The sequence below is a fragment of the Malus domestica genome, chromosome 02 (genome assembly GCF_042453785.1).
Source record: "Malus domestica chromosome 02, GDT2T_hap1".
Taxonomy (NCBI): Eukaryota; Viridiplantae; Streptophyta; class Magnoliopsida; order Rosales; family Rosaceae; genus Malus; species Malus domestica.
In genome coordinates this window covers 25,180,507-25,190,539 of record NC_091662.1, presented here as the reverse complement: position 1 = coordinate 25,190,539, position 10,033 = coordinate 25,180,507, and positions in this window count along the sequence as shown.

Below are 10,033 nucleotides of genomic sequence, written 5' to 3'. Positions count from 1 at the left end.
CATTCTCTAGAGGCCAAATAAGATGGGTACTTGCAAGAGATGCAAATGAGTAAGTGTACGTTCTCATTATTATTGATGCTAGCCAACATCATATCATTGCAAGGTGGGCTTGGTAATGATGAGTCTCGCATACCCTACTAAGAGTTTCCTCCAAAACTTCTGAATTCCGATGAGAGATATGGAATTTGCCAAAAATAGTGGGTGGTGCTATTTGATTTAAAGACCCGGATCAAATGGCTTAAAATCAATCAATTTATATTCGTTATGTATAATTTACCAATATATTTGCAAACGCTATCCAAAACTTGACAAAGAAAAAGCCGAAAGCTTTTGTTTCCGGACTTGGTACTACAATCCCATAGATTGTCTTTAATGGCTTGTATATGTACCTAAGTAATCTCATCCTCGCAATCTTCTTATTGATAGTGTATCATTGGAAGAACGTGTTAGATAAGTCTATCATAAAGAGGACAACACTTTTAATGTCATGATTCTTCAATTACAAATTGTTGTATGAAGAAGTAAGAGTTGCTTTGAACAACCCTTAGTTAACGCAAACATTAATGCTCGTTTCTTTCTTACATGAACAAGGAACTTTAGAAGTAAGCACAAGGGCATGGGCACTTTATGTGCGATGATTCTTCACTTATAAATTGTTGTATGAAGAATTGAGAGTTGCCTTGAACAACTCTTGAAAGTTTGTAATTATGTTTAGAACATAATGGTTGGTTGACAAAAATAGTCCATCAACATGGACTTATGATGATTTTGAATCATTGAGTGTTGAAGTGTTAAACCACTGCACGAGACGGAAACTAGGGAAGGACTTCACTTTTGTGTCCCTATCCAAATGGTTCACTAAGTTTATTGTAAACTATATAGTGAACAATAAGCACATGCTCTCCAAATTATTTGATGTGTATAACACAATTGAAATAAGTTTCAAGAGAGATAGTGGGAGTTTAGGGACCATGACTATTGTAGTCAAAGGAGAAGTCAAACGATGAAGGTGAAATAACTCCAAGGGAACAAACTTTCTTTATGAAAGGATGGACATTGGAAGGGGTATTTGCAAGAAAGGTCTTGCAAGTGTCAAGAACACACCTTTCGAAGGTGTTGTAAATTGTTCTTGAATAGTTCAAAACAGTTGGTTCTTCTACTTGAATGCTTGAATCCGTATTAGTAACTATGTTTTACAATCGTTGTAAAAGTGCGGCTAATAAGAAGAATATTAATGAGAGAAGAGAAAGTACTTCAAATTCGGAACGTGAATCAAATGTAGATCTCTGTGAAAGCAGGTAGTACTTACTTCCTCATATGAACTACCAAAGAAAATGGAAAAACAAAGATTGTGTTTACATTCCAATTTGAATAAAGGAACTTAATTCCGTATGACAAATGGATGAATCATTTGTTTGACAAAACATTGTTCTTTATTAATGAATGATTAGATTATTATAATCTAATTGATTATCTCTATAGTAGAGATGATATGATAGTGTTAACTGTTTAAAATATAACGATGCTTAAAACCCAAAAGGTTGCAAGATAGTGACTAATCCCAACTGAGTTGTGATACCTCTAGAACATAAATTATGAGTTGGTCATAGATGGATGCTTTGGATCGTTAGATCCTGATCCAATGCCTTCTTGTTAAAATTGTATAGAGGCAAAATGTTTGAATCTTTATTCTTTTGGAAAGGAAGAAAGAATCACAAAGTTGTTGAGGTTAATTCACTGAGATGCTAATGCCACTTGTCCACAACATAATACTACTCATGTTGTATGACATTCACCGAAGATCGCTCTCGATTTGACTATCGTTTATTTTGAATAAACACAAGTCCGAATACTTTGCAAAAGGTTTCAAAGAATTCAAGAATGTAATTTGATGAGTAAGACGTCTAAAGTATTTACCTCCTTAGGTTTGATCCAAGGAAAGGTAACACTTTAGAACAGTTTCCTTGAAAGATATCAAGGAAAGAAGCATCATAAGATAATGGATTTCTCCATTAGGAGAAGAACGAACTTGTATAAGATTTAGTTTGTTGGATGTTATCAATTACCCATATATAGGATATATACTTCTAAGACAACATGATTGTCAATTAGAAGATCTTCCAAAATTTTCATGACTCCATAGGATGTAGTTGGAAAGAAAGATAAGTCTTAATCGTGTTAAGATTTGGGGTTGTGTGCTAATAAGCAATATTTGTTTGAGAATTATCTTGTGGATATCCTTAAATTAACTTTGGATATCACTTCTATAAACCAACTAACAAATGTTGTTTTGTTGGGTAGTTCATTGTAATCCTACAATATGATTTGCCTAACACAAATGAACGAGAGATAGAACTCAAAGAATGGGTTCTTTGAGAGGCAACATAATCAACAAATATAACAACCTAGTTCCTACACCACAAGCTCCAAGGTAGTCAAGAAGGATTTATAAACCGTCTCAGTTGAATGGTTTGAACTTTATGACTATGTCATAGAGTTACACCTCTTAATTTGAAACAAAAAAGACTGAAAATCGTTATGACTACATTGAGTGTATATACGACATATACTCAAGGAAATGGTAAAGTACCATTTGACCCGAAATAGTGAAACATTTAATAGCTAATTGGTAGCTTAAGGTGACTGCAATCAAAGAGATTGGTTGACTTTGAAGAAACCATCTTTGACGTAGTCTTGGTTTCAATTAATTCAAAGATTGCTAGCTACAACTAAATGGTGATTCAATGTTTGGACATAATATGGGTTTCTGAAACCATTATTAAGATAGTCTTGATAATATATGTCTAAAACTATGAATCACAACACATGTAAGTTGTAGAGGTCCATCCATCATGAATGTTAGCAAGCTAGTGGGAGCTATAAGCGTCTTATGAGAGAAAGATCAAATCGTTTGATTTCTCATAATGATGTAAATGAATCTTTTGTTTACTAGGTTTACAAAAGGTTAGTGGGAGTCAATCAGGTTCCTAAATTTGAATATATACATATATGATATATTAATTCTGGAAATGAAAAGAATACTTCTTCGTTAATGTTATGATTTTAAACATTCTATAACGATAGAATGTATATGGGAGACATAGTCTATAAACATGGGATGGAAATCTATAATAATAGATTTTAGGATATAAATGGATTATATCAAGCCCTAATGATAGACAAAATATGCTAGGAAGTTTCTCATATGATGATAAACTTCAATCAGAAGAACAACTCTAGTGAGACTAAGTGGTAGCTCTTCTCAAAGGGAACGTACCCTTTGACTCCCAAAGAAATAATGCGTAAATATAATCGTTTATGTATACACAGAAAGGTGATTTATGTATTTCATATTGTATGAAAAACGTTGATATGAGTTGTACCAAGATCGGTACAAGACGATACCAATGCAAGCCCAGGATCATAACCATGGCAACTGTGAAGTGAATCCTTAAGTATTTGAGAAATAATAAAGGATGGATTCCTCAAGAATGAGGAAGAATTAGAGTAACGTAATGGAAGCGTAAATGTATTAGATTATGAATCTAATCCATCATTGGATGTTTCTTCATTATGAATGAAGAGATAATCAGATATCTCTTTATTATGACTAAAGAGATATTTGGATGGAAACATTAAAAGTAATGACTTTTGTGTGTTCCATTGTGAATGCAAAATATATTGCCATATAGAAGCTTGAGATTGAAGAAACAACAAAGATAAGTAAGGATAATTAAATGGTTTAATTATTTATGGCTAGGATTAATTAATATGTTAATTAATCAAATGAATAAGTTCATTATAGACCTCAGGTTAGTTTTGGGCCTCAAGGCCCAATGGGATTTGAATGTCAAGCCCATTAACACTAGTTGTATGACAACTTGAAACCACAAAGGGCTTGAAAGCCCAATGAACCCTTAATGGCCGGCCATATAGAGAGGGGTAGTGAACTTGGCTTAATTGCAAGTTTGCCACTCCATTATGAGGTGGTATATAGGCAACTTTATAGCCATTTCATCCTTAGGGTTTCTTTTGGAGAAAAAGATGAGAACACAAGCTCCTTTTTCTCTCTAAGAGGCCGGCCACCCTAGAGGATTTTAGCTAGCAATCTTACTTCCTCTAGGTCACTCATCTCTTCTTCAAGTCCTACTTTGGTGTGGAGACTTAGAGGTTCTCAACTTTTGGAACTTGGAGAATCCTTTCAACCACCCTCATCCAAGAAATCCATGCAGCTAAGAAGCAAGGAATGAAGGACCTCTCCTTGGGTGTTTTTGGCAAGAACAAAAATGTTGGGTATTTTGATTCAAAGTTTTTGGTTGTTTACATAAAGTTTTTGTTAGTGATTGATGGCTTGAATTTTCAATCAATACCCATACTTTTTCAACTATTCACACCATACCGATCACTTACACCTTTTCCTTGTTTCAAGGAATCATGTTGTATGGAAATCACTTATTCAAACCTACCCATCACCTTTCACTTTCTTTGAAAAATTCAAAAGTTTTATGACACCTTCTCTCATCCAAAACCGGCCACCCTATTAAATAGGGTACTTTTGGGGATTTTATGCAATTACATAAAGTTTTGATACTTTTGAGTATTTGTACTTTGCCCCGAAAGTTTACATTTTTACGTAAAGTCCCAAAATCACTAAAGGACAAAATGTTTTGCTCCTTTAATGAAGTTTTTGTATTTGATGAAATTTTTGGGTTCTAGTTGTAATTACATGAAGTAGTGGACTTTTGTGTTTCTACAAAGTGACCTCAAAAGTTTGTGTATTGCAATATAGCCCAATGGTTGAGGTTATTGTTTTTCGGCTCAATTTAGTTGAGAACAAAATAGTTTTGTATCTTTAAATGAGAATTGGATTTTCATTTCATTTAGCTCCATTTAAATCAATTCTATGGATACAAAAACCAAATGAAAATGTTGCATTCAAGTTTAATTAGTTAAAGCATTAATTAATTAAAGAAAGGGTGATTATGAACCTAAGCCTACGATAATTGAGCTATGTGAAAGGCCGTCTCAAATTTGTTTGAACCATGGGAATGCGTAGATTAGATTTTGGTTGTAATTTGATATGATCAAATATTGTAAAAGAGCGTAAGCTGTTCTTTACTTTAAAGTAATTTGTTTTGATCAAATGATGTAAAAAAGCATAAGCTCTTCTTTACTTTGAACTACTTCTTTCTTGCTTTATTTGATAGCAGGAAAATGAAGTAGAGGGTCCAACGCCCAATAAGAAAACACGCCTTAATGTGATTAAACGCGTAACTAAAATCAATCACCATCCTTAGACCGAGATTCAACACTAGGCTCGTGTTGGATCGAATCTATGGTTCATAGTCATCCTAAGGCCCTAAGGCAACTATATAGTCCATCAATGAATGCAAACCTTATGTTAGTCGTACCATATACTCTTGCTTTAAAAACCATTTTACAAGCATAGTGGGAGTATCATATACAACTAAATCAATCACAGGGACCAATAGTTGTAATAGGACTAAATTGTTTTAATAAGATTAAAACGCATGCTTATATGTGATGAGACCTAAAACCCTCAACCAAACCATTATTAAGTTGATAAGTGTGAGAGTGCTTTGAACACTCTTTTGTGGCCTTCCACCGTGGTAGGATCCGATCGTTTGTGACTCGTACACCAACTTCACCCTATCATGGGGGAGTACAAAGTGCGTGCTTACATTCAGGAGGAGTTTTATATGCATACATGATGTTGTGAAGGTAGGCAACGAGAATGATCAACATCATATCATTGTGAGGTTGTTCTTGAACCCCTACTCGAACTTGCATGATGGGAATGACTTAACTAAGTGCAATGGAGCCAACATCATATCATTGTGAAGCTTCATTCTCTAGAGGCCAAATAAGATGGGTACTTGCAAGAGATGCAAATGAGTAAGCGTACTCTCTCATTATTATTGATGCTAGCCAACATCATATAATTGTGACGTGGGCTTGGTAATGATAAGTCTCCCATACCCTACTAAGAGTTTCCTCCAAAACTCTCGAATTCCGATGAGGGATATGGAATTTGCCAAAAATAGTGGGTGGTGCTATTTGATTTAAAGACCCGGATCAAATGGCTTAAAATCAATCAATTTATATTCATTATGTATTTTTTTACCAATATATTGGCAAACGCTATCTAAAACTTGACAAAGAAAGAGCCGAAAGCTTTAGTTTCCGGACTTGGTACTACAATCCCATAGATTGTCTTTAATGGCTTGTATATGTACCTAAGTAGTCTCATCCTCGTAATCTTCCTATTGATAATGTATCATTGCAAGAACATGTTAGATAAGTCTATCATAAAGAGGACAACACTTTTAATGTCATAATTCTTCAATTACAAATTGTTGTATGAAGAAGTAAGAGTTGCTTTGAAGAACCCTTAGTTAACGCAAACATTAGTGCTCGTTTCTTTCTAACATGAACAAGGAACTTGAGAAGTAAGCACAAGGGCAAGGACACTTTATGCGCCATGATACTTCACTTACAAATTGTTGTATGAAGAAATGAGAGTTGCCTTGAACAACTCTTGAAAGTTTGTAATTATGTTTAGAACATAATGGTTGGTTGACAAAAATAGTCCATCAACATGGACTTATGATGATTTTGAATCATTGAGTGTTGAAGTGTTAAACCACTTCATGAGACAGAAACTAGGAATGGACTTCACTTTTGTGTCCTTATCCAAATGGTTCACTATGTTTTTTGTAAACTATATAGTGAACAATAACCACACGCTCTCCAAATTGTTTGATGTATATAACACAATTGAAATAAGTTTCAAGAGAGATAGTGGGAGTTTAGGGACCATGACTATTGTAGTCAAAGGAGAAGTCAAATGAAGAAGGCGAAATAACTCCAAGGGAACAAACTTTCTTTATGAAAGGATGGACATTGGAAGGGGTATTTGCAAGAAATGTCTTGCAAATGTCAAGAACACACCTTTCGAAGGTATTGTAAATTGTTCTTGAATAGTTCAAAACAGTTGGTTCTTCTACTTGAATGCTTGATTCCGTATTAGTAACTATGTTTTACAATCGTTGTAAAAGTGTGGCTAATAAGAAGTAGATGATTAATGAGAGAAGAGAAAGTACTTCACATTCGGAATGTGAATCAAATGTAGATCTCAACGAAAGCAGGTAGTACTTAGTTCCTTATATGAACTACCAAAGAAAATGGAAAAACAAAGATTGTCTTTACATTCCAATTTGAATAAAGGAACTTGATTCCGTATGAGAAATGGATGAATGTTTTGTTTGACAAAAGATTGTTCTTTACTAATGAATGATTAGATTATTGTAATCTAATTGATTATCTCTATAGTAGAGATGATATGGTAGTGTTAACTGTTTAGAATATAACGATGCTTAAAACCCAAAAGGTTGCAAGGTAGTGACTAATCCCAACTGAGTTGTGATACCTCTAAAACATAAATTATGAGTTGGTCATAGATAGATGCTTTGGATCGTTAGATCCGGATCCAATGCCTTCTTGTTAAAATTGTATAGAGGCAAAAATGTTTGAATCTTTATTCTTTTGGAAAGGAAGAAAGAATCACAAAGTTGTTGAGGTTAATTCACTTAGATGTTAGTGGCACTTGTCCACAACATAATACTACTCATATGGTGTGACATTCACCGAAGATCGCTCTCGGTTGGACTATTGTTTATTTTGAATAAACACAAGTCTGAATACTTTGCAAAGGTTTCAAAGAATTCAAGAATGTAAGTTGATGAGTAAGACCTCTAAAGTATTTTCCTCCTTAGATTTGATCCAAGGAAAGGTAACACTTTATAACAGTTTCGTTGAAAGATATCAAGGAAAGAAGGATCATAAGATAAATGATTTCTCCATTAGGAGAAGAACGAACTTGAAGAAGATTTAGTTTGTTGGATGTTATCAATTACCCATATATAGGATATATACTTCTAAGACAATATGATTTTCAATTAAAAGATCTTCCAAAATTTTGATGACTCCATAGGATGTAGTTGGAAAGAAAGATAAGTCTTAATCGTATTAAGATTTGTGGTTGTCTGCTAATAAGTAATATTTGTTTGAGAATTATCTTGTGGATATCCTTAAATTAACATTTGGATATCACTTCTATAAACGAACTAACAAATGTTGTTTTGTTGGGTAGTTCATTGTAATCTTACAATATGATTTGCCTAACGCAAATGAACGAGAGATAGAACTCAAAGAATGGGTTCTTTGAGAGACAAGATAATCAACAAATATAACAACCTAGTTCCTACACCACAAGCTCCAAGGTAGTCGAGAAGGATTTATAAACCGTCTCAGTGAAGGGAAATTTATGAGATTTCATGTGGGATTTCTAGTGACTAGCATGCATATACAATTCAAGATTTATATACGAAAGCAACGGAAGCATGTTATCAAATAATATCAAAGCTCTAGTCATGCAAATCCCCTTCAAGATGCATAGGTTTATGTAAGATGCATCAAAAACAAATTTATATATAAGAACAAAGTTTAGGAGTAGTTTTATACCTCTTGATCTAGATCTTAGACCAAGGATGGACCACCTCCAAGACCTTTGCTCCTTGAACTCCTTGAGCCTAGCCTCCTTCCTTGCCTCCTCCACTTTGTTTAGAATGAGTGCTCCTAGGTTCTCTTCAAGTTTCCAAAATTGAAAACCTCTAAAGATCCTCACCCACTAGTGCAGTGAGAAGGATGAAGGAATAACCAAAAGGGTGAGAAGATGATTAGTTAAATCACCCCTATGGTGGCCGGCCTTGTGTGAGTTTTTGAGAGAGAGAGATGGTTTCTTCTTTTGTGAAAAACAACACACAAAACCCTAATAAACTTTTCACTATAAAGTTCCTTTTATAACACAAAGAAACCTAGCCAACAACTTGACTTCCTATCTCTCCTTTTCACTCTATATGGCCGGCCCCCTTAGTGTTGTTTGGGCTTTTGGGCTTTTATTTATTTTAAGTCATCCAATGCTTGAATAAAAGCCCAATGGGTTTAGGCCCAATGGGCCCAATTAAACCCGAACGTTTCTTTAAGCCCAAAACGATCTTATATCGCTTTTATGATTTCTTTAGACTTTCTAATTACTCACAACACTTAATTAATCCAATTAATTATTTCCATCATCCATTAATTACTCACTACAAGAGTGTATTGGTGAACAATCGTTTTAAGTTCTAATTAGCAAGGCAGTGAGGTGATTGGCACCAATCCAATTGATTATATTTAATCCAATCACTTAGTGAATTAAAACTTACTTTTAATTCACCTTCTTCTTTGATGACTACATTTAATCATCTAGAAGAACTGACAAGCCATGAGTGACATCTAACAATATATCATGGCTACCCAAGCTAATGTAGAAGTTGTTCAGAGAACCTATTCAGTTGGAATTACAATGCAATTCGATCATTTTCTAAAACAAACTCTCAATCACATCACTAGGGTATGGATATAAAATGTCAAACCCCTAATGTGATTATTCCATGTTATATGATGAAGGAAGATTTTGTGAAAACATGTTCATTTAAGCAACATCATATAGCATGCAATTAACAATTAAAGGCGGAATCATGCTAGCATGCACTTAAAAACAAAACATTAACCAAGAAATTCAAAGCCTAGTAGATTGGTGAACCAATAAACAACTCAAAACAAAGTGAGTTGAAATATATACCTTTGTAGATTCCTCTTTGTATTTAAACAAAGGCTAATCACCCAAGAGATAGGGCCTTCATTCCTTGCATCTTAGATCCATGGATTTGGATGGATCTACACCAAGGAGAGCATGGATGATAAATGAGTGACCATGGAAGAATAGATGGCTAGCTACAACTTCCATGGTGACCGGCCTTTCTAGAGAGAAATGGAGAGACAATTCTCACCAATTTTCTCTAAAACAAACCCTTTTTGAATAAAAGGCTATAAAGTCATATTTATACCTTTATTCATTTGAGTGGCAAACTTGTAATTAAAGCAAGTTCACTACCCTTTCTCTATATGG